General features: G+C 39.1%; 1 long non-coding RNA gene across 2 annotated transcripts in view; it reads right to left on the bottom strand.

Moving 5' to 3' along the window:
* Window positions 1-26,726, bottom strand: part of LOC141577200 (uncharacterized) — a 57,238-nt gene that overhangs the window by 19,417 nt on the left and 11,095 nt on the right. For both annotated transcript variants that reach the window (XR_012505941.1, XR_012505942.1), the window contains exon 5: window positions 25,482-25,581. This is a non-coding gene — a long non-coding RNA (uncharacterized LOC141577200). The remainder of the gene's footprint in view (window positions 1-25,481; window positions 25,582-26,726) is intronic.

The raw sequence follows: 26,726 nt of genomic DNA on the forward strand, positions 1-26,726 counted from the left end.
AGAATTATTTAGGTTATGAACTAGTTGTAACCCATGAAGGGGATATGCTTCCTTTCAAGGGAGAACTTATCACTGATTCAGGGTTCAGCAGGTGCTAGCTGTCATCTTCATTCTGAATAGGGCCAGTGAAGCTGTGGACATGCCCTGAGGGAAATAGTGGAAGTGACTGCAGGTCTCTGCTGATGAAAGGTTCACATGCTTTTCATACTCCTTGAGATCTTAAAATGGCAGGTACTCCTACTCCCTGCATTTGCACAAGATTCATGTCCCTGATCCATTGTAGTTCTGACTGTGTGGACTCAAGGGCAACGGGAGTGTCTGAAGCATAATTTGCACGTGGCTGGTAAGGCTTCAGTTCCTCACTAGGCAGGTATTTTTCTGCCCACTGAAGAATGCACATTAAAGGTACCATTTTTAAACTGTTTTCCTTCCATCTACCTTCTTGGTCATAGTCCAGAAGCATGTACTCAGGGTCCCTGGCTGCTCCTGATGGCTGCCCCAGAGAGAAAGCTACAAAGAATGTGAATTTCAAGACTAGGTGAACAACATCATGTTATTTACAGTAACAGAGGGAGGCTGGCTTGCACCTGCAGGGGAGAGCAGATGGAGTGTTTACAAGCCCCTCCTGGAGCCACACTCCTGCATCTGGATCCCAGCTCCGATGCTAGCTGTGGGGCCTTGTGCAAATTTCTTAACTTCTAGGGGCTTCAATCTCCTCACCCATATAATGGGGGGATAATAATAGCAATTTATAGGACTATTGTGATGAGTCAATGATTTACTAATTGTGAAAACAATTAGAACATTAACCACAGGCATGTGAAAAACTATACCTAAGTATTAGCTATGAATATGGTGACCAAAGTCTTATAAAGGTGTTTTTCTTAGTTTTTAAGCCATCACTTTGTAGAGAAAGCATTTTATTTTCTCCTCTACTCTCTTTCATCATCCTTTTCTTCACAGTAAGTCTTCATGATTGTGAAAGGAATAACTTATTGGTGTGTGTGTGATTAAATGTGAAAATTATTTAAGGCTGTGAAAAATGTATTATACAAGGTATATTAAGCCTTCCTCTCTTGTACAGCACATATAGGCTATTTAAATACTATGCATTTTTAAAAAGTCTGCATAATAATTTTTTAATTATGTATTAAGTAAACTTAATAGTTAAGATTCTTTAAATGCTTACTATTGCTTCAGCACACATCTGTTTTTCTAAATCCTCACAATCACCCTGTTGGGAAGGTAATATTATATCTCTTTTACAGATGAGGAAATAGAGCCACATGGAGATGATGCAATTTGCCCCAAATGAAGCAACTATTAAGTGAAAGAACTGAAATACTTAAAGAGCCCAAAGACACACTAACTGTAGAGCACTGTCTACTACATGGTCTGTGAAATCAATTGTAATTCATTTCAGAACTTTTACAAACTTGACACATTTCCATTTTTCTTCCAAGCACTTAATGGGTTCAATATTTCTTATGAAACAGGAAAGCTTTCCATTCCCCTTCCTCAAGTTTCTTCTTATTTATCATCTTTTCTGATCATAATTTTAACATTTGCTCATTAAAGATAATTTGAAAGTACTCAGTACTGGACAGAACTGTTGTCCTGGATCTGTCCCCAGTCTTAGAAGAGGGCCCAGAATTTGCTTTAGGATAAATAACCTCCCTTTTGTTTTTAGTCCTGTGATTTAAGCTCAATTAACCAACTCATTCTGAAGCACCAGAGGTAGAGCTCAGTTGGTTTAAGACAAATAATACCCCTCATTGTATTGGCCTCACACATGATTGGAGAATTGGCAAATAACCCAGTAAGAGCCACTATTATGTGAGGAGATACGTGCTTGTGCCCATGTGAATGATAAGCTTCCTCTATCAAGAGAGGAAGCTGCCAAAGAGACCTCTCTTGGTTTGGATGGATGATCTGGGATGCTGAGTGCCTAGAAGCAGCATGCTGAGACATCATTGGACACAGAATGAAGACAGGACAAGACCAGCCCTTGACATCATCTGGGCTACAGTATCTCTCCTTGACTGAAGCCAGACCTCAGATCTGAGGTTTTCATTTACAGGAACCAATAAATCCCATGCATCCCCAATTTTGGGTGTTGTTTAAACACATTGGAAATTGATTTTGTCACCTACAATGAAAGGACTCCAACTCTGAAAATGAATAAAAAATAAAATAAGGAAAATGCTTCTACCTATAGACATAATTCCTTCAGAAGGGTACATTGTTTGTATATTACAAATCATTTTATATATTAATTTTATTCTCAAGCTTATCGTAAGTGTAACATTTTGACATGTCATAAAATATTTTCATGGACACACTTTTTCATGGCTGCAAACTATTCTACTTTGTGAACGTTTGGAAGAATATTTTGGCTGAGATTTTATATATATATATATACATATAAAAGTATGTCTGTGACTTGCATCCGTACTGACTTTTCCCTGCCATTTTGAAATACTTCCTGATTAAAAGTTTTTCAAAGCTGAATTAGTTGATTAAAGCATAGGAATATTTTTGACTCTTGATATCAACTGCCAGACTGGTTTCTAAGAAAGCTTGAGGAGTACACCAGAAATTAACACAGCATTGTAAATCAACCATACTTCACAAAAAATATCCAGTAACCTAGGCATGGGATTGGTGATCACTGGCATTTCATCCTCATAAACAGAGCTGTGTCACTTGAGAGGTGGAAAACTACTTCATTTTGATGTGCACTGAGTGAATTACCATTGGAGTGTGACATCTATTTTTCCTTTGTGAATGTGTGTTCCTTTTCTCTGCCTTCTACGCTCCTGAGATTTTTTGATGTTACCTTTGAAGTGATCTGAACTCTCTATGTATTGAAGGAATTAGCCCCTTGTTGGATTTGTAAACAAATAAAATCCTCTGGTGTTTTGTTTAAAATTAGGATGCTTCTGATGCATGGAAATCTTTGTATACTTTCCTCAGAAACTTACTGCTCATCTAGAGTTTGTGTAAACATCCATATTTATTTCTAGTTTTTTTCTAATTGTGTTACTTTTTAAATGTTTCTGGAATTTATCACAATATATGGTTCACTGTATGATTTCAATCTTTTCTTTTCCCCCCAAGTAGCTAACGAGTGTTCCATTCACTGAATAACCTTTATTTATCTCCCTGATTTGTAATGCCTTCCATCTCTTATATTAAATTATTATTGATATCAGAGCCCATATCTGGACTTCCTGTCCTATTTTCTAATCTGGCTATTCTTGAACTACTAAAAGTCTCATTATCTTATTAATTATTATATTACTAATATGATTTTATTCACAATAAACCCCAAATCAATTTTATAACTTCTGATATTTTGGAGATATGATCTTTTAATCTAGAATCATGTGATTAAAGCATCTTTTATGTCTTTCAGTAGTTTTTATTTATTTAATTTTTTTTGACAGTTCCTACTATCCTTTTGTTAGGCTATTCTTAGACATTTTACCTTGGTTGTTACTCTTGGAAAATTTTAGAAATCTTAATGCCTCCATCTGGTCTCTTAATCAGACCCTGGAGAATCCTAAACCACTGATCTGATTTGAACAAATGAGGTGAAAAGAATAGGGGGAAGCACTGTGAGCAGAAGAGACTGTGGAACCTCCAGAGTGGCGCCCTGCATTGGCTCAGATGTTCTCTGGAAAAAGTTTTCTCTATGAGACTTCATAGTTCCCAGCTTGATTTTCAGTTTTCTCAGGATTTCACATTAGATTTTAAAAAGTCTGTGGCAGGTTCTTACCCAGAAAAAGAGCACTTGCACAAAGGGTTATATGTATAAACTTTCCCCAGTTGGTAAATGGAAAACTCTCTTCTTCCTAATTAAAAAAACAAGTTAAGTCAATCAAGGGATTACACCAATGAAATGACTTTTCTCCTAATTGGTCAATAAATCCTAAACATAATTTAAAAAAAATAATTTTCAGACATAGCCTCATTATTTGTAATTGCATTGGTTTTTTCCTTTTTATTGTTCTTTTCTTTTCCGTTAACGATGTCAAACAAACAACAAAATACGTACAGTGTTCATTTTAATACTATTTTTTGAAAATGCATATGTGAACAGTAAACTATTTCCCTGCCATGGTCTGAGCTTGGGGGTCTGGGTACCTGACGAGGCCTGAGCTTGCCTTAGATTTCAGAAGTGACGGTAGTGACAGCATAGAGTCCGTGCAGGACAGAATGTTTCACAGGTGTCGGCAGCTAACTGGTCTCCACTGTGTGTTTCTTGGTTGAGCTTTATGTGTTAATTAGCTACAACTATGAAGTTTTAGAGTTTACATTTTAGAGTTTATATTTCGAATATTTTTAAGAGATGAAATCAGTAAGAATCAAGGTTTACCTGGATTATAAAAACAGATATAGTATAATAATAGCTGTCCCTAAGTACATGGCCTTTCCTCTGTGCCAGGAAGTCTTCCAAGTAGATTCTGTACATTACTTCGACCCGTCATTGCCACAGTCATGAAGAAGCAACCCTCTTATTCTTATTTTATAGGAAACTATGGCACAGAGAAGTTAAGTTGTCCAAGATCACTCAGGAAGCAAGCTGCTGTGTTCAAATATGAATTTAGGCAACTTCATTCCCAAGCTCTCACTACCACAACGCTGGCCTCTCTAAACAATGGAGCATACTTTCGCAAGTAAAGTAAAATGCTTCAATTAAAAAACTAAACAAAAAAATATTAGGCAATTTTTTAAAAAAGGAAGTACGATAAAGTGAAATGAGTTTTCATCTTCAATTTTTCAACAAGCATGTTCTAATGAAAATTTAAACTTATTAGCTGGCAATTTTAAATTTAAAATTGGCAGTTTAAATGACCAAAAAACTTTTCTTCAGTATTTTTTGTATGCTGCCAATATGATACGTTTTTGTTTTTCAGGACTCAAAAGCATTATGAACATCTAATTTTGTCTAAGTTTCAGCTTTCAACTCTGAATGTACACTCTTTTACCAACATATGCTTTGACCCCCATCTTCAGTTGTAAACAATGGGAAATATTCATAATGGGGATTATTAGAAGCTTATTACATTGTAAAAGACAAATGTCACTTTCTATTGGTAGCTGAACCTCATTTTTTTCCATTTATAAAAAGAGGAGTTTTACCTGCTCCCTCCAGAACTTTTCAGTGCCAACATTCTGTAGATCTGTGATTCAATTTATTAAATCTATAGTTGGAGACATTTTCAGATGCTCCTAGTAAAAGCATTTTCTTTCCAAGAGTTATTCATGTTCACAACATACTGTCCTGCTGCTGCTGCTGACTGCAAGTACCAACAGCTCTAAATTATCTCAGCTGATGGAAAGAAGCAATAATACAGATGACTCAAAAAATCATCTTTTCATAGCTCTGGAACGTTGATACAAAGATATATATTATTATTTTTTAATTTTGCAGCAGGAGTGGCAGCAATAAATTTACATTTCCAATTATATAAAATGCCTAGCTCAAACACTGCTCAAACACTGATGGCATCTCAACAAATGTTTCCCTGCTTCTCCTAACCTTTCTCTGACTTTAGGATGAGAGTCATGCTGCTTTGTGCACATCCCAACCGGAAGTGGGAGCAGTGACCGGGACTTAGTTAAAGACAAAGGGGCACCTAGTCTACGATGAAAAGGAGGCGGCAATAATGAAGGCACATGTGAAAAAATGGGAGTCAACTATAAAAACCAATGTGTCTTTCCTCCTACATCTATGTCATAGCAGCTAATTTATATTTTGCATTTATTTATTGGTGTTATGAAAGGATAAAAGTCAATGCCTCTTTTCTTATACACTTATACAAGACTTTTTCTTTTCCCCCTTTTTACTGTTACTATGAATGAAGGACCACACTTCTCTTCTGTGTACACCATTCCAGTCAGTGCTCCTTCAACTTGGCTGCACATTAGAATAACCAGAGGAGCTTTAAAAACTTCCCTATGCCAGAATGCACCAAAGGCCACTAAGTACCATCCGAGTTAGCAGTGATGGAATCCAGGCACCAACATTTTTTAAGGTACCCTGGTGATTCCAACATGCAGCCAAGTCTGACAAGCCCAGAAGTAAACAGACTAAAGTGCATCTAAACAGCGCCCGCTTTTCCTGGGTAATCTCATCTGTCTCCACGTGGGGACACCGCGCCTCCTATTCTGGCTGGACTTGTTCTTCCTGTTCAAACGTGTCCCATTTTTACTCAAGTTCTGCCTGGCGCCGCTTCCAGAACTCCAGAAGTAAGGTGACTAACAGAGAGAGAGAACAGCAGAATGTGGATCTTCAGTGATGACTGATGCTTCAGAAACCAGTACTTAATATTTATTACCGTTAACACTTTGGTAAACGGTTAATAAAATCACATTTATTTATAGGCGATACTAAAGAGAAACATGAGTTAATGCCTTTTTTTAAGAAAAAAGAAAATGTAGATTATTTATTGAACTTTTGGAAACAGACTAGCTCTCTAGCTCAAGAAAAAGTTATTAACGTGATGGTCAGACGCAGGTGACTGTGTCTGATGCTAAAGTACCTGCTACCAGCACATTATGCCCACTAAAAACACAAATATCAGGGGGATGGGTATAGCTCAGTGGTAGAGCACGTGCTAAGCATATACAAGGTCCTGGGTTCAACCCCAGTACCTCCATTAAAAAAGAAAATTAAAAAAAAGTAAAATTAACTGTCACAATTTAAAAGCAGTTCACGGTCCACCCTCCAAGCCTTCTCCTCACATCCCTGTCTCTTCTGTCCAAAGGACCTGAGGGTGGGGAAGGGGATAACAATGCTTTAGTAACCCTTGCATTTCTATTTTCCACCACCCCAGTCACACAAAATTAAAATAATATTCTTAAATATGGAAAACTGCCATTTTCCTCAATCTTCGGTAAAGTAATTTTTAGAAATCGTCAATCTGTTTTAAGACTCGTAACTTCAAATAGTAGACAAAAACAACATGAAATGTTTATTGAAAAATGTGGCTTCAGGGTAAATCCCCTAAGCCCTTCTTCCAACCAGACTGTTACCCCTAGGCCCTAACTCTAGAGAAATTCCAGAATAACCACTGTTCCCTCCACCATTATACCTGAGTCTCTACCATGTTCTGAGAATAAAGAGAAAAAAGACACAGTCCCTGCTTCCGGGAGCTCCTAGGTGCACAGGACTCATCATGAAATGATGGCTGAGGAGGCGTGTTAAGACGTCTTGGATAACAGTCAGCAGTGGGTGCTCGGGGCAGAGAGCCGGAACTGTAGCCAACGCTCTCCCAGAGGAGGGAACCACTGTGGTGAGTTCTGAGATGCCCTAGAAGTGATCAGGTGAAGTTATAATGTTAAGGCCATTTCTCCCTGGGGAGCTGCACATGCAAAGGAGGGAGGCCAAAGAGAGCCAGGTCACTTCCAGGAACTGCAAATAGTCTAGAAGTGAGCACAGGGTGTGGGAGGCAGGTGAGGCAACCAGGTGGAGAGATCACAGGTGCACATCACACAGGACTCTGTGTGCCTCCAAGGTAAAGGAGACATGCAAAGTGATCTAGAAAGAAAAAAGATAGAGGCAGGGAGACCTATTGGCAGGTTCATGTGAAGGCCTGCTGAGGCCCCGCTAGGAGGAGAGAGAAGAAAACATTTCAGCAGGTGGACGGATTGGCCACAGATGTGATGGAAGGGCAGGAAGAGGTCAAAGATGCCGGCCAGCTTTCTGGCTTTGGCAGTGTCCTAAATTATAGTGCCATTTCCTAAAACAAGAAGGGCAGGAAGAGGAGCAAGTCGTGAGAGGAGACAACTGATTCAGTTCTGGCTGGGTGCCTGTGGGCTCCAGGAGAGATGTCCAATAGGCAAATAAAAGTCTAGAAATCGGGAGAAAGTTCTAGGCTGAGCCAAGTAGTTTTCCTGCTTCAAGAGGCTAATGGTTGTGAGTGGACAAGCTCACGAGAAGAGATGTAGAGGGGTAGCTCTCACCGTCCTGCACATGGGAAGCATCTGGGAGCCTTTAAAACATAGTGCGCCCCAGCCTGGTGTGGGGCCTTTGTACTGTTTACTGTTTTTTAAATACTTTCCTTTTTTGGGGGGGTAGTTAGATTTATTTATTTTAATGGAGGTACTTGGAATTGAACCCAGGACCTCTTGCATGCTAAGCAAGTGCTCAGCCACTGAGCCATACCATCCCCACCATTTTTTTGTTTTTAGACATTAGCTCTACTGAGCAGTCAGGGTTGAGAATCAACCTGTAGAGAGCAGAGAGCCTTGGGGTAGAGATCAAGGAGAAGCTTCCCAGAGCCCTGCAGACCCCAGCAAGGGCAGCCGGAGATGCAGGGAGCCTCGGATGGGCTGTGAGGAATGTGAACTCAACACTCCCCAATGACAAACATGTTTCAAGCACCCACTTCCCAGCAGTGTTTCTTCTGAGTTTACTACTTTTCCAGTAATACTGGGTGAGAATAGAAATAATCTGGACAAAGGGATCAAATTCAAATGCTCGTTCTGACCATTCTTAGCTGCGTGACTACTGATTAAAAGGTTACCGGTCTGCCACGTGTAAACTGGGGGACCTAGAACCGTGCTCGTGGGCTGCTGTGAGCGTAATGAAATGACAACTATAAAGGCACTCCTGACTCTCAGAGGTAATTGCTACTATTGTCCCCATTTGGGACACCAAGCAACAGAGTCACAGAAAGCTTCAAACATTTGCCCAAGATGAAGGTTAGTGTCTGGAATCAAGCCAATGACTTCGTGGATCCAGAGCCCAGGATCTTCTTACGAATAACACGGCACTGCCCAGGTTCCCTGCTCCAAAACCCGCCTCCCTTTGGCTCAGTTCCATGGGCCCTGCGCTGCACAGATGTCGTCACTGCCTGCCTGCCCGCCCGGTGTCTGACCCCGGCACTGCTCCCTCCATCTCACACACCGCTTCCTTGGGCACACCAACCCTCACGAGGCCATTGCTGTGGGTACTCGGATGTTTACACGGAAACGCAGGTGGCAGCCCAGCTTTTTGCTATAGATACTGCTGTCAGTGGAGGCAAAGAGCTCACAGTTGGTGGCGGAGGCCACTTCTGGTATCCTCCTTGGCTGGAGAGCTGGATGGAATCCAGTTTCCCTCTGCAACTTAGACATCCAGCATGAGAGTTATGTAAGGCCATCTGGCCTCTCAACATAGAAATGATGCCCCCGCAGTCGTACTTAATATTGTAATCTCCTGGCTCCACCAGGGAGCAGAGGCCATGGCCTGTTGTCCAACAAGTTTTGTTTCCTTACACGACAGCTACAATGGGGTGAGTAAACACCGGACCAGAAAATCTACAAAGCCCTCGTGTACTATTTCCTGACACTTGCAGGTCACCCAAATACCCCAGATCCTCCAAGTAAACAACTAGTAAGAGGAACTGAGCTGGCTCGTCTGTCAGATCCCTGATGGCAGGACGGATTTGTCCTCTCCTGCTCTCGGGATCATCCGTTCTCCTTCTGTGTGCCCTTCCCCGATTGAAGGAGACTGTTCTTTGTTTATGGGCTATGGAGTATTTGTGGCTGTCTGACGAGAACCTTCGAAACTAGAGCTCTTGGTGAGAATGGAAGCATGGCACCCACGTCTCATGAGCTCAGCTACCGAACAGCCTCATCTAGCCAAGACTGTGGCCAACACCAGGGGTCCACGCTGTTGAGTGTTGGGTCTGGAGAGCAATGCCTCCACCACTGAGAAGCTGCCCCACCACTTGTGCCCTTGTCCCCATCCAGGGGGAGGTGACGCATCCATGGGGTGAAAGCCTTGAGGGCACTAGGTGACTGTGGACCAAGCTGTGACTGGCTGGTCCTGCCCCCCAAGTGACCCATGTTACCCTCACATGCAGAAAATCCCCAAAGAGACCCCTGCTTGAGGGAATGGGTCACCTATAAGCCAACTGTCCTCGGGCCACCTAAGAAGCAACACAGTATACACAGTGAGCCACCCACTCACTACAGTATCCAAGGCTCACAGTTCCCTCATGTGACACCATGTACCCCCAGCAAAAAGAAGACCGTTACTTTGTAATTGACTTGAGAATTCTACTGAAAACACTGCCTTCCACCTTCCACTTATGAAGTTCTTTCCACTGTGTCCCCTGCTCTGCAATTGTGCAATCAGTCCAGAGCTCCCTCATGAGAAAGGAAGGAAGGGGCCGGGCAAATCCAATAAAGGAATGGCACAGCCTTTAGCACCAAGATGGTGGAAAATTCAACTCCCAGTAGATCTTGAGCTTCAAAACACACTCACCGAAATACAGCAGGATGTTAAATGGCACTCCCACAGGTCCCAGGACAGGTTCAAGGCTGACCATAAAATGTCAAAGGGTGAGTGGTGGCCCAATTTCTGGGAATCCCAACACCTTTCCCAAAGCAGTTGGAATATTCCTCCCACTTATTAGCATATGAAGATACGGAGTGCATAAAATCTAACAATCCCACACCTCGTGGTTGCTCTCTCTGCTGAGATAGACAGCCCACACACTGTCTGTGGAGTGTGTATCTACTTTTACTTTAAACTGGAGCACCCAACCCCCATGCCTCATGGCCTTTCTGTTGCCTTCTGAAACAGCCCACTCTGTCTATGGTGTATATATCTCTCTGAATAAATCTACTTTTACTGAACTGTGGCTCTCGAATTCGTTGCTGGGCAAACCAAGGACCCACACTTGGTGAGGTGCATCCCAGGGACCCAAATACGACCTGGGATATGGCCATCCTCTCCCCCACATTTTCCTGTATCATACATTCCTTCCCAAAGGATCTCACCTTGTGCACTCCAAAATAGACAGCACTCATGTGTCCTGACCAGGATCTGCTCCTGTCTGTATCATTTCTTATTTCCACTAGAACATCAACTTCAGGAGGACAAGGATTTGGTTCTGTTCACAAAGGAAGCACCAGCACATCACAGGTGCTGGAGAAGTATTAGCTGAATGAATGAGCTGTGGGAAGTCCTGGGATTTCCACCTGGAACTCCTAGCCTCTTGGGTCCCAGCTGACTACAGGTGCTCCCTGCTACTCATGGCTGACCTCTTGCCACCACTCTCTGCTCTGCCATCACCTGAGCTGGGATGAGCTGAGATGGGCACACACCCCGGAGAGCATGGCGCATGGTTCATGCCGTTACAACACACTCGCCCCTTGACTGTTAGATGTTACTTAGGGTGGACAAACTGAAGGCAGCACCATGTGCACCGCCCTACCCCACAACTCACTTGAAGCACCAGGACTGCACACAGGGGAAACGCTGGCCCTTTGCAACCTAAGGAGAGGGACTATGGGTGAGAAGAGGGTCTCTGTCAACTAACAGTCTCTTTACAAGCCTAGTCTTAGGAAAGCTCTTTAAAGATACTTTTTGTATCATCCTTGTGTTTCTGTAATCCCTCTAGATTTTGTCATTTTAATCTACACATCAGAAATACAGATATTCTTGAAATCTCTATTGATTTTCAATGAAGAAAATCCTCAATTTCCTACACTGCTAAGAAAATTACTGCACTTTATTTAAAAAAAGCAGCTTCCTTTCATGACTTCCTATCTTCAAACACCTAATTTCACAAGAATCAGTGAAGCAGGACATGAAAATCATGCTATGCTTTATCACCTACAGGTGGGCAGGGATGAAATGAATGAGTACTGATCTCATGAGACGGGTGAGGGTGAGGAAGGACCAAGGATGAGAAACCAACATTTTCTAACCCATTTCTCTTTTTCAGAGTCCCAGACAAAACAGTGTGATTGTATCAACTAAAACAAGAATATCTGCACCCTTCTAAATGCACGCTACAACTTTACTACTACACACGGCACTCTGTCACTGACCTAAAGGCTGATGACAGCCAAGAAATTTGCAGGGATCTTATTCTGTGCTCATCCCTTTTTGTCTTTGGAACCTCAGGATATTTGCCTCCTCTCCCTGAGTGTCATTTTCCTCATCCTTCAAATGGGAGTGTAACAGTCATTCATTTGCTCAGGGTCTATTCGACAACTGGAGACGGCTTATGAAAACAACAACAACAAAAAAAGCAAAACAGAAATTCTGATCTGTGCTGTCTTCCTCCTCCTCCCTGAACATGAATGGCATCTTTCACTGAATCCCGAACTTAAGGAGTAGTTCTGATGAGGAAGTCACAGGACTGCCGTGTAACTGAGAAATGACCTGGTGTAAAAGAATGAATTGCCAGCAAATCCTCAAAACCCATAAGGGTGGAAACCCTGGGAGCTACAGGCATGGGTGGGAGTTCCTTAGTACCCCATTTCACAAATGGGGAGAATTTTGCAGGGTCCATGAAAGACACAGATAGCCCAGTAAAACCACACCATGTTTTGGAGTACACCAGGGCCACGTCGATGCTGACCTGTACTTCTTCGTGTCCCAGAGCAAGAGCCCTGGGCAGGGGTGACTGTGCTTGAGGCTGGACAAGAACTTTCTGTTCTGTCTCTTTTGCTCTCTCTCTTCCTGCAATAAAACAACTGGTAGGACTCTGGTGGGGAGCAATATACCCACATTCTCTGGCAAGCCGCACACCAGGCAGCTCTAGCTGATCTGAGAAAGGACTCTTCAATGAACATATATACATCAAAGTCAGGCAGAAGGCTGCCTGTGACCTTGGGAATCCAAACCAGCTTGTCCTCTTAATCAGGATATTAGACATCTAAAGAAAGTGTGCACCAGATGAAGACGATGCATTAGACAGCGTTGGTGGTTATGGCCAGCAGTATCTAAGGACAAGTCATGCTCTGGCAAATGGGAGCATTTTGGTTGCTTTAAGAGTTTGCTACTGAAGGGCTGGGACATTTCATTGGGCCTTGAATCTCCAGACCTCTTTACTCACAAAGGCAGAAAAGTTAGGTGAGCCAGCTCAGCCTTTATTCCAACTTCCTAACCAAAATGCTATGAGGTTGAAAATATATTTCTCAGACTCTTCTGCAGCAAGGGTTCCAGATGTGGCTTTAAAAATGCCCATCAGAGATTGAGATTTACAAATATTAACTACTATATATAAAAATAGCTAAAAAAACTAAATTTCTTCTGTATAGCACAGGGAACTATATTTAATATCTTGTAATAACTTTTAATGAAAAATAATATGGAAAGGAATTCATACATATATATGTGTATATGAATGACCAGAACATTGTGCTGTACATCAGAAATTGACACATTGTAACTGACTATACTTCAAATAAAAAAAATATATATATATATATATATAATGCCCATCAGCAGCTTCTGAGTGTCACTTAAAGCAGAAACCCAGATGATTGGAGGCAAAGGTGGGTGGAGGAGCTACGTTATTTTGCTGGGGTGGATGCAGCGGGCCTGGCAGAGATCTAGAAGGAATGCTCACAACAGCCACTTACTGATCTGCAAGTGAGTTTTGGTAATAGCTTCCTGAAATCCTCCCCACCCCTCCTGATGAGCCAGGTGTCTGGCGTTTCTCTGGAAATCACTAGGCACAGCCTGGGACTCAAAGGTAAAAATTAAAAACTGCAGTAAGGTAGCGAAGAGGCTTGCAGGACGTGTTGGACAAAAGTAGGTCAGAATCAACAAAGAATGGGGAGGGGATACAACGTGGGCTGAGGACCCTGACTACAGTTGTGGATTGTCTGTGTTAAGGACTCTGAGTCAGTATGAGTAGATGGATTGGTGTGGACTAAAATGGTGGCCATTGTTCAGATAAATATGTGATTTGGACTTTATTAATTAGAGGAGGGATTTTTTTCCCCCTTCAACATTGATCATTCCTAGGGAGCAGAAAAATACTCTGCCACACAACATCTAAGTGCAAAAGAGATGCTACGGGATGGTGGTGGTGTGAAAAATTTTAGTCCCGCAGTTCCAAGGTTTCCTTAATGAGGTTCACAGCAGTTGGTACTTAAAATAAAATAAAGTACTTATAATAAAGACATCATCATATGTACATATCCTTAAAGATACACATATGGTGCTATAAGTGGGCCTGAAATGTGTTCTACATTCTAAAATCCGATGAAATAAAATCAGTAGCTCAATATGCCTCTCGGCTCTATAAACATGATGTAGCTAATGATCACAGAAAACAAGATCAGCTAGTAAATTTGAAATTTGTCTTTTCCAGTGTCAAAGATAATATTTTTTGCTTTACTTAAAAAGCATTTTTTTAATTAGGACTGTCAGTGTCCATTGGTATATGGGGTTCAGTAGATATGTTCAGATGTTCTAGACAGTGAATCAGAGCAAAGACTGAGGTTTAGACAGTAGTTAAATGCCTCACCCGTGTAATCAGCATCCACATATTGCTATACTGAAAATCCTTAAAACTGAGAACTTCATTAAAACAACTAAAAGAAAGGGAAAAAAATAGCCACAGTCTAGTGGAAGATTTGTAACGTGTAAAAATGACAAAGGGCTATTCATGAGCATATTCTTAAAAACCCCTACACTTTAATAAGTAAAACAACAAACGGACAACAGGTTGCACACTTCTCCCTGTAGGAGAAGCCATGCAGATGGACTCTTATTTGAATGGGGCTGGAGCTGTAGAATTAGTTACTCTTGCAAGTAACTCAGTTAAAAACAAATGCAAATGGGATACACTTCTACAATATCTGAGTAAAAATCTTGGAAAACTTACTCCTCTGTTAAGCAATGACAATGGCAAAATTTGTTAAAATTAACCTCTGCAGAACTCTGGAAATTTAACCAAGGCTTCCAGCAATAAGGGGAATGTTTATTTGAGAAAAAATAACAGCTAAATCTCCATAAAGATAGTCAGTTTTGTCATATCGTAACTTGAACTACCCCCATCCCCGTATCCTCACCTAAATGGTGGCCTTTAAAAGCAACAGTCTCACAATCAAGGAAGGGGCAGAAGTGATTTGAAGTTACCCAAAAAATCCGCCCCCAGAGAGCTGTCACTAATTCACCTATCTCAAACTCATGCTGTGCAAACAGCCTGTCCCCAGAGTGTTTGTGGAAAACAATCAGCAGTGAGTAACTTTACAACTGCATGAGGCAGTGGTACCAGTACAGGCTAATTAGATGCTGACTAGGAAACTTAGAAGGCAAAATTGTGTATTGAGACTTTCTGGGGGTGGAGGTAGGGTTAAATAGCTCCAAAAAATTCTGAGAATTGTAGAAGTCCATACACATGTGTGGCATATGGCAAGGAAAGATCTGAGAAAATCTTAAGCCTTCAACTCTGGCTGAACTTGAGGTTCTGCATAAGCAAGAACTAAAGGCTACAGAATAGCTGCAGAATGCCTGCCGGTGCTGAGGGCATCCCTCAGCACGCAGGCACACAGCCACCTGGCAACAGCTCAAACGATTGGCTCCAGGCATTGAAAGAATTCACTGTCCAATCATTATTACAGTGATGACAACTAGGCTTTCTGCACACATACAGATCTCATGGCCATGCATGATAAAGAATACAGACTTTACAGAATTTGTTCAGGAAAGTAACTAAATAAATATCTGCAGCAGCAATGACAATGGAAACAATGATAAACCCTGGAGATGAGGAAAATCTGGCTTTCAGATCTGCCATATTGTAATATTTTAAATGTCCAGTTTTCAACAGAAAATTACAAGATGTACAAAGAAACAGAAAAGTTTGGCCATAACACAGGGGAGAAAGTAGTCAATAGAAACTCCCTGAGGAAACCCAGACACTGGACTTACTAGACAAAGACATAAATAAGGAATTACACATATGATCAAAGAGCTAACCGAAACCATGCCTAAAGAATTTAAGTATGTGAACATCTCATTGTACAGAGAATATCAATAGATAAAATTTACATTAAAAACCAACTGGACATTCTAGAGATACAAATATATTGACTAAAATGAAAAATTCAATAAGAGATTTCTCTGTAGATATGAACTTGTTGAAGAAAAAGTCAGTTAATTTAAAACTACTGAGATTATCCAGTCTGTGGAACAGAAAGAAAAACGAATGAAAAAAAAATGAACACTGTGTCAGAGATAGGTTGGACACCATCAACAATACCAATACACATATAATGTGAGCGCCAGAAGGAAGGAGAGAAAAAAAGGGGTAGAAAAAGTATATAAAGAAATAATGGCTGAAAACTTCCCAAATTTGATGAAAACATTAATTTGTACATCCCAGCAGCTCAACAAACTCCACGTGGTATGAACGTAGAGACATCGAAAATAGGCACATCAGACTAAGTGTGTCAAAAGAGAAGAACAAAGAATCTTGACAGCAGAAAGAGAAAAGAGGCTCAACATATTCAAAGGCTCCTCAGTAAGACAGTTGATTTCTCATCAAAAACCATGGAGACCAGAAGGCAGTGGGATGGTATCGTCAAAGTGATAAAAGGAAAATACTGTCACCAAGTATTTTATAGCCAACAAAATGATTCTTCAAAAAAAAAAAAAGAAGAAATTAACACACTCCTACAAAGTCTGAATCAATTGCTAGCAGGCCTGCCCTACAAGAAATACTAAGGATAGTCCAGCAGGTGTAAATGAAAAGACACTCACCTGAAAAATAAAGAGCACTACTACATGAGTAAGAAAATAAAACAGTATAAATACAGTATTACATGTACGTGTTTTCTTCTATTTGATGTAAAAGACAACTACATAAAACAATACTTATGAAACAGTGTAGATGCACTTATAAATGCATAAAGGTGTAACTTGTATGACAGTGACAGCATGAGGAGGGGGAGGGAAAAGATTGATATCAAAGCAAAGTTTTTGTGTACTATTGAAATTAAGTTGGCATTCATGTGAACTAGATTGCTTTAAAACAATATGTTAATAATAATCTCCAGGGCAATGGAGGAGAAGGAGGAGGAGGAAGAGGAGGAGGAGGAGGAGAAGAAAAAGATAAAATAAACAACAAATTAAAATGGCACACTTGAAAATGCCTACTTTGTACAAAAAAGTGTAGTAATAGAGCATTGGGGAAATAAAAAGTCATATAGAAAGCAGATAGCAGATGTAACTTCAACCTGATAAGAAATTACATTAATGTAAATGAATTAAATATTCTAATCAAAATAGTAAAGGCAGAAATAAATGGAATAGAGAATAGATGAATAACAGAGAATAATCAACAAAAAGAAAAGTTGGTTCTTTGAAAAGATCAAGAAAATTGACAAATTTTTAGCTAGTACTGAAGAAAAAAAGGGAGAAGGTTCAAATTACTAAGATGAGAAATGAAAGGAAGGATGTCACTACTGCCCTAACAAAAATAACAAGGAATATAAGGGAATACCATGAATACTTGTATAGCCAATAAATGAGATAATCTAGATGAAATGGATAAATTCCTAGAAGGATATGTGACTAAATCTAATTCAAGGAGAGATAGAAAACTCAAATAATCCTACAATAAGTAGTGACTGAAACAGTAATCCAAAACATTCCCACAAGGAAATGCTAGGCCAGTATGGCTTTGCTGGTGAATTCCATCAACTACTTAAAGAAAAAACAAAAACAAAAAACAAACAAACAAAAAATGCTTCACAAACTCGTCTAAAAATAAAGAGGTGGGCACACTTACCAATTCATTCAATGACACGAGTATCACACTGATACCAAAACCAGACAAAGGCATCACAAGAAAACTAAAGACTATCTCTTATGGATATAAATGCAAAAGTCCTCAACAGAATAAAAGCAAATCCAATCCATTAACATATAAAATAGACCACAATTCAGTGGGATGTATCCAGGTATGCAAAGGCACTTCAACATACTAGTCAATTCATGTAATATGCAATATTAATAGAATAATAGATAAAAACTAGGAATAGAAGAGAACTTCCTCAACTTGACAGAGAACATCTATGAAAAACCTGGAGCAAAGATCATACATAATGGTGAAAGACTGAATTATTTCCTCCCAAAATCAACATTGTACTAGAGGTTCTAGTCAAAGCAAACAGACAAAGAAAATAAAGCCTCTAGATTAGAAAGAAAGAAATAAAACTATTTCAATTCCAGATGACATGATATTATACATTGAAATCACAAGGAATCCACAAAGAAAAAAGAGAGAGAGAGAGAGAAAAAAAAAACTATTAGAATTAACAACATAGTTTGACCAAAATTGTAAGACACAAATCGATATATAAAAAAGTAATTATATTTCTATACAACAGCAGTGAATAATCTAAAAATAAAATGTAGGAAACATTTTCATTTACAATAGCATCAAAAAGAATAAAATACTTAGGATTATTAAGAAAAATATGTGGAATACTGAGGAAAATGTCTGAAACTTGTATATTGAAAACTAAAATACTACTGATAGAAGTTAAAAATGACCTAAAATAAATGGAAAGCTCTTCTGTGTTCATGGATCAGAAGCCTTATCATTGTTAGGATGGCATTTGTCCTCAAAATGACCTATAGATTCAATGCAAATCTGGCTTTTTGTGAGAAATGAGCAAACTGTTCCTAAAACTATGGAAATGCAAGATACCCAGAATAGTCAAAACAATCTTGAAAAAGAACAAAGTTTTGAAGTTTCCAAATTCAAAACTCAGTAACAAAATGGTAATCCATACAGTGTGGTACTTGCATAAAGGACACACAAATAGATTGAGAGAAAAGAACTGAGAGTCCATAAACAAACTCTTACATGTAGCCAGTTAATTTTTCGTAAAGGTTCCATGACAATCCAACGGGAAAAAGTAATTTTTACAAAAATGATGCTGGGACACCTGAACATACACCTGGAAAGAAAGAAAACTGAACTTTTATCTTAACACCATTTATGAAAATTAACTCAAAATAAATCACAGACCTGAAATTATAAAACTTTTAGAAAATGAACAATGAGAAAATCTTCAGGATTTTGAAGTACAAATACTTCTAAGATATGACAGCAAAAGCACAAACAACAAAAGAAAATATATCAAGTGAACTGGACTTCAGTAAAATTAAACACTTCTGTGATTCAAAGGACTTCATCAACAAAGTAAGAAGACAATCCACAGAATGGGTGAAAATATTTCCAATATTTTCCCTGATAAGGGACTTTTTATCCAGAATAGACAAAGGAGACTTAAAACATGAAAATACAAAGACAAATACAATTAAAATGGGCAAAGAATTTGAATAGATGTTTCTCCAAAGAAGACATACGAATGGGAAATAAGCACATAAAAAGATGTTCAACATCAGTAGGCATTAGGGAAACAGAAATCAAAAGCACAATGACATGCCACTTCATACCAAATAGGATGACAAATATATATGATATATGATATATAAATATGTATCTATAAACTCGGTAATAAAAAGTGTTGATGAGGATGTGGAGAAACTGGACTCCTCATACATTACTACTGGAAATATAAAATGGTGCAGTCACTTTAAAAACTACTTTAGCAATTCCTCAAAATGTTAAAAGTAGAATACATCCCAGCAATTCCATTTTTTGATATATCCTGAGAAGAACTGAAAATATGTGTTCACACAAAAACTTGTCCATGAGCATTTACAGCAGAATTATTCATCATCAACTGATGGATGGATAAGCAAAGTGGTGTATTTATAACAATGGCATATTATTTGAACACAAAAAGGACTTTGGGTACTGATATATGCTACACCATGGATGAGCCTTGACAACGTCACACTAAATGAAAGACGACAATCAAAAAAGGCAGCATACTGTATGGTTCTACTTATATGAAATGCCCAGAACAGGCAAATCCATAGAGACAGAAAGTAGAGTGGTGGCTGCTGGGGTCTAAGGGAAAGGAAGTTTAGGGAGTGACTTACTAAAGGGTACTGGTTCTTTTTGGGAGTGATGGCTACAAAACCCTGAAATGTACTTAAAATCCTAATGCACAATTTCAAAGGCTGCATTTTATGGTATGTGAATTATATCTCCATAAAGCTGTTACTTTTGAAGCTGAGCCCACATATGGAGCAACTGGCCCAGCACTGACTGCAGCATCTGGAGGGGGAGTGACCCACCCACCCACCACAAAGGAAAGGATCACCTGACCCAGTGTTGGAGGGGTGCAATCTTCTTGCCGAAAGACACTGTGAGCAGCACAGACAAGGGGGCAAACAGAGCAAGGTGAGTTTGTGAAACAGGGCGAAGACACAAAGGCCTCTCAATAAAACCATTAAGAGCACACAGTCTCTAGGAGAACACATCTTTGTTTTTAAAATCTTTTTATATCTGTTTTATTCCTATTACATTTTTAATCTTTATTTTTAAACAGTCCTATATGTTTACAATTCTCATTTCATTTATATTCTCTTGGTTTTGATCTGTTATTTATTAGTCACAGGTTTCAAATATTGTATTTTGAATTTTCTCTTCTTTTTATTAAGATTCTTAAAAGATATCTCAACTCGATTCCTATTCTGCTTCAACTTGCTCTTCTATTATTGATTATACACTCTTTTCAAACCTTCTTTTCCTCCATTCTTTTAAAATTCTCTCTCTCTCTCTTTTAAGTTTTATTCCCACATAGGCTTTAGATAGATAAATAAATAAACTCCTTTAAGGACCACAATAGATAACTGATACTCCAAAAGCCACAGGGCCAGAGAGATATGAGCAGAATGAAGAAGCAGAGGAAGTCCTGCCAATTAAAATAGCAAGAGAAATCCCCTCAAAGAACGATCAATAAAATAGACATTGATGGCCTACTAGATCAAGATTTCAAAAAAGAAGTGATCAAATTACTGAAGGAACTAAAAGAGATAGTCTTTAGAGACATAAAATATATCAAAAACAAAATAGAAGCTATAAAGAAGAGCCAAGTAGAATTGGTAAATTCATTGGCTGAAATGAGATCTGACCTAAAGGCTGTACAAAGCAGGCTAGATAATGCAGCAGAACGAATAAGTGACCTAGAAGACAGGACAACAGAAAGCACCCAATCAGAACAGCTGAGAGAAAAACAAATATAAAACAATGAAAACAATATAAGGAACCTATGGGATAATATAAAGAATGCCAATCTATGCATAATAGGGGTACCAGAAGGGGAAGAAAGAACAAAGGGGATGGAAAAGGTAATTAAAGAAATCATGACTGAAAACTTCCCAAACTTAAAGAAGGAATCAGACACCCAAGCACAGGAGGCTCAGAGGGTCCCAAACAGGAAGAGCCCAAAGAGAAACACGCCAAGATATATCATAAATCAAGATGGCCAGACTGAAGGATAAAGAAATGTTCCTAAAGGCAGCAAGAGAAAAACAAACAGTGAGTTACAAGAGAAGGCTCTCAGCTGATTTCTCTACAGAAACACTACAGGCCAGAAGGAAGTGGCAAGATATATTCAAAGTCCTGAATGAAAAAAAGATGCAGCCTAGGATACTTGCTCCAGCAAGGCTATCCTTTAGAATAGAAGGAGAGATAAAGAATTTCACAGAGAAGCAAATACTAAAAGAATTTAGCAACACTAAACCCATGCTAAAAGAAATATTGAAAGGTCTACTCTAAATAGAAAAGAAGCAGGATGCTACAGAAATGAGAATTCATGACTGTGAGAGTATTTTTCCTTTCTTCTTTTTTTTTTTAAATCTTGTTCTCAGTAGGATGGGTTTGAGATTACATTAATATCTGTTTAGTACACACAGTTACAGTAATTGGTTAACAGACTTACAAAAAAGTGTAATCACAAGCCAAAAACTTACAAGTGAGTCACAAAAACTAAATACAATACAAAGGAAAATTACCATACCACAAAAGGAAGAAGAAAGGAACCAAGAAGAAATACCAAATCAACTGCAAAAATAAGTTGAAAATAGCAATAAACTCTCATCTATCATTAATTACTGTAAATGTTAATGGTCTAAATGCTCCAGTCAAAAGACAGAGTAGCAGACTGGATAATAAAGCAAGAACCTTCAATACACTGCATACAAGAGACACACTTTAGGGAGCAGGACACATATAGATTGAGAGTGAATGGACGGAAAAGGATATTCCATGCAAATGGAAATGCCATAAAAGCAGGTGTAGCAGTATTGATTTCAGACAAAATAGACTTTAAAACAAGGGCCATAAAGAAAGATAAATAAAGACATTTTATAATGATTAAAGGATCAATACAAGATGAAGATATTACAATCATTAATATACATGCACCCAACATGAGCACCTAAGTACATTAAACAACTACTAACAGAGATAAAGGGGGAAATTGATGGGAATACAATCATTGTCAGAAATTTTAACACCACATTAACATCACTAGACAGATCTTCCAGACAGAAAATAAATAAGGCAACAGAGAAATTAAATGATACAAGAGAATAATTGGATTCAGTGGATATTTTCAGAGCATTACAATCCGCCATAACAGAATAAACAATCTCTTAAAATGTGTGTGGAACATTTTCTAGGATTGATCATGTACTTAGTCACAAAAGAAGCCTCAACAATTTTAAGAAGATAGAAATTATCTCAAGAATCTTTACTGACCACAATGCCATAGAAACTAGAAATCAACTTCAGAGAAACAAAGGAGAAAGAAAGGAAAGCATTGAGATTAAACAACATGCTATTAGAAAACCAATGGGTCGATGATGTAATCAAAGTTGAAATTAAAGAATACCTTGAGACAAATGAAAATGAAAACACAACCACATAAAACATATGGGACACAGCAAAAGCAGTGCTAAGAGGAAAGTTTAGGGTAATGCAGGCCTTCCTCAAAAAAGAAGAACAATACCAAATAAACAATCTAACCCACCAGCTGAAAGACAAGAAACAGAAGAGCAAAAACACACAAAAGTCAGCAGAAGGAAGGAAATAATAAAGATCATGGAGGAAATAAATAAAATAAAGATTAAAAAAATAGAGAAAATAATCAATCAAACCAAAAGCTAGTTTTTTGAAAGAATAAATAAAATCGAAAATCCTCTGGCCGTACTCACAAAGAAGAATAAAGAGAGAGCACAAATTTGCAAAATAAGAAAGGAAAATGGAGAAATTACAACAAATAACATAGAAATACAGAATATCATATGAGAATATCATGACAAACTACATGGAAAAAAATGGATAACCTAGTGGAGATGGACAAGTTTCTGGAAACATACAGTCAACTAAGACTGAATCAAGAAGAAACTATCCACTTGAACAAATGGATCACTAGGAATGAAATTGAATTAACAATAAAAAACCTCCCTACAAATAAAAGTCCAGGACTGGACAGCATCACCGGGGATTTCTACCACACATACAAAGAAGAACTCATACAAGTCCTTCTCAAACACTTCCAGAAGATTGAAAAGAAAGAATATTCCCAAACTCATTCTATGAAGCCACTATTACCCTGATACCAAAACCAGGCAAAGACACCACCAAAAAAGAGAATTACAGACTAATATCACTGATGAACACAGATGAAAAAGTCCTTACCAAAATACTAGTAAATAAAATCCAACAGCACATAAAAAAGATAATACATCATGCTCAAGTGGGGTTCATCTCAGGGACACAAGGGTGGTTCAACATATGAAAATCAATCAATGTAATACTTCACATCAACAAGAGAAAGGACAAAAACCACATGATCATCTCAATAGATGCAGAAAACTTTTGATAAAATTCAACACCCATTTATGATAAAAATTCTCACCAAAGTGGGTATTGAGGGAACATATCTCAACATCATAAAAGCTATAGATGACAAACCTACAGCCAGCATAGCACTCAACGATGAAAACCTCAAAAGATTCCCACTAAAATCTGGGACAACTCAAGGATGCCCACTATCACCACTCCTATTCAACATAGTCTTGGAAGTCCTGGCCACAGCAATCAGGCAAGTAACAGAAGTAAAAGGGGTCTAAATTGGAAAAGAAGAGGTAAAAGTGTCACTATATGCAGATGACACGACAATATATATAGAAAACCATAAAAGGTCCACACAAAAACTACTAGAGCTGATCGAAGAATTTAGCAAAGTAGCAGGTTACAAGATTAATGTTCAAAAATCAGTTGCATTTCTTTACACAAATGATGAATCAACAGAAAAAGAAAGTAAAGAAACAATCCCCTTTAAAATAGCACCCAAAGTAATAAAATATCTAGGAATAAATCTAACCACAGACGTGAGAGAATTATACACAGAAAACTATAAACCATTGGTGAAGGAAATTAAAGAAGACTTTAAAAAATGGAAAGGTATCCCAAGCTCTTGGATTGCAAGAATCAATATTGTTAAAATGGTCACACTGCCCAAGGCAATCTACAGATTTAATGCAATCCCTACCAAATTATCCTGGACATATTACATAGAACTAGAACAAATCACAATAAAATTTATATGGAACCATCAAAGACATAGAATTTCCAGGGAATAACTTAAGAAAAAAAGAAAGAGGCTGGAAAAATAACTGTCCCAGACTTGAGACAATTCTATAAAGTTACAGTCGTCAAGACAGCATGGTATTAGTACAAAAACAGACATACAGCCAAATGGAACAGAATAGAGAGCCCAGAAATGAGCCCAAATACTTTTGGTCAACTAATATTCAACAAAGGAGGCAAGAATATACAATGGAATAAAGATAGTCTCTTCAGCAAGATAAACATAAGACAAGATACAATAAACCTCCTAGGAGAAAATACAGGCAAAATATCTGACATACATCTCAGAAATCTTCCCCTAGGGCAGTCTACCCAAGCAATAGAAATAAAAGCAAGAATAAACAAATGGGACCTAATGAAACTTACAAGCTTCTGCACAGCAAAGGACACCTTAAGTAAAACAAAAAGACAACCTACAGAATGGGAGAACATTTTTGCTAATGAAACTAACAAAGGCTTGATCTCCAGAATATATAAGCAGCTCATATGACTTACTAAGAAACAACCAAATAACCCAATCCAAACATGGGCAGAAGACCAAAACAAGCAATTCTCCAAGGAAGATATACAAATGATCAATGGGCACATGAAAAAATGCTCAATATCACTAATTATCAGAGAAATGCAAATCCAAAGTACAATGAGGTATCACCTCAAACCAGTCAGAATGGCCATCATTCAAAAATCCACAAATGACATATGCTAGAGAGGCTGTGGACAAAGGGAAACCTCCGACACTTCTGGTGGGAATGCAGTTTGGTGCAGCCACTTTGGAAACAGTATTGAGTTTCCTCAAAAGACTAGGAATAGAATTGCCATATGAAACAGGAATCCCACTCCTGTGCATATATCCTGAAGGAACCCTACTTCAGGATGACAGCTGCACCCCAGTATACATAGCAGCACTATTTACAATAGCCAAGACATGGAGATAGCCTAAATGTCCATCAACGGATGACTGGCTAAAGAAGTGGTATATTTATACAATGGAAAACCACTCGGCTATAAAAACTGACAATATAGGGCCATTTGCAGCAACGTGGATGCTCCTGGAGAATGTCATTCTAAGTTAAGTAAGCACCGTAACAAGGAATAAAGAGAAGTTACCTCTAAGTACAGTTATTTTGATTAAAATATACATACAGAAAGCAAGTCACCCCCACGACTGCTGCCAGGAGGAGCATCTGAATGTAATAGCCCAGCCCAAGCAAAGTAGATTCCGACCTTCTCTCCGTAGAATTTCCTGTAGAAAGACAGAAGGTAGTTTCAGAAGACACACATATTCACTCTGTAGCTTCATCCTCATGTTAATTTCTTTTTTCTTTGTTTTTAAGGTGGGGCATAAATAGGTTTATTTATTTGTTTTTTAAATGGAGGCATTGGGGATTGAACCCAGTACCTCATGCATGCTAGGCATTCACTCTACCACTGAGTTATACCCTCCTTCCATCATACTAATTTCTGATTCTAAATCAAGGGGGCTTTAAGTTTAAACCTCTGACTCAATTCACACTTAAAACATATGCGTTTTCACAGCAGCCCCCAAATTCTACCGTGAAATAAGAAGTATTTTACGTATCATAGAAATACAGATCACTGGTTCACCTGCTGAAGAGAGATAAATGAGAACAGAGCAAAGGAGGGGACGAGGCCGACTCCGGAGCAGATGCAGGGGATCATCACCACTCACTGGACAGTCTGGCACATTCAACAAATCCCACCAAAGATCATTCTTAACAGGCTTGACACAAGTGGACTTCAACTACTGGCTCAGTCATCTGAGTCTGCCTTATCTCGGGAACTTCCCTGGAGCAAATGCATCGTAAACCACAGATAATAAGGAAATGGCTGATAATGATAACAACTGGGAGTGCAATGTCTCTCTGACAAAATATTTATAAAACTCATGTAGGAATGGGAGAGGGCAGGAGGGATGTGGCTGAGTAAGGAACTGCCCTGTATTCTTTGTATCTAGCACGTCGGCTGTTCCTAGGTTTCAAAAACACTTCAATGTTACTCAGTTAAGCTGGAGTAGACGGAACAGGCCAGGGAGGCAAGATTAGAAGAAAGGAGGCAGGGCACGAAGCGGTGCCAGGCTGGTCCTGAAAGGGAGACAGACACAGACAGGCAGACACAGAGGGCTTAGGGATGAGGCGGAAAAATGAGGCGGCGGCTCAGGTGTGTTTGCTGCTGCTGCTACTTCCCTCAGCTGGAGCACTGCTGACGCGGCAGTGCTGGGTAAGACCTGTGACTTTCCTCAGCTCTGAGTTCTCTCGGAAGCTTCCGGCTCAGTCTGGAGCTGAGATGAGCTCCGAGGGCTTAGCCTAGGGGGGACTCAGCTCTGAGAACAGCCTGGAGTCCTGAGAAACTTCACGCAGGAACCCCTAG

The sequence above is a fragment of the Camelus bactrianus genome, chromosome 3 (genome assembly GCF_048773025.1).
Source record: "Camelus bactrianus isolate YW-2024 breed Bactrian camel chromosome 3, ASM4877302v1, whole genome shotgun sequence".
NCBI classification, from domain to species: domain Eukaryota; kingdom Metazoa; phylum Chordata; class Mammalia; order Artiodactyla; family Camelidae; genus Camelus; species Camelus bactrianus.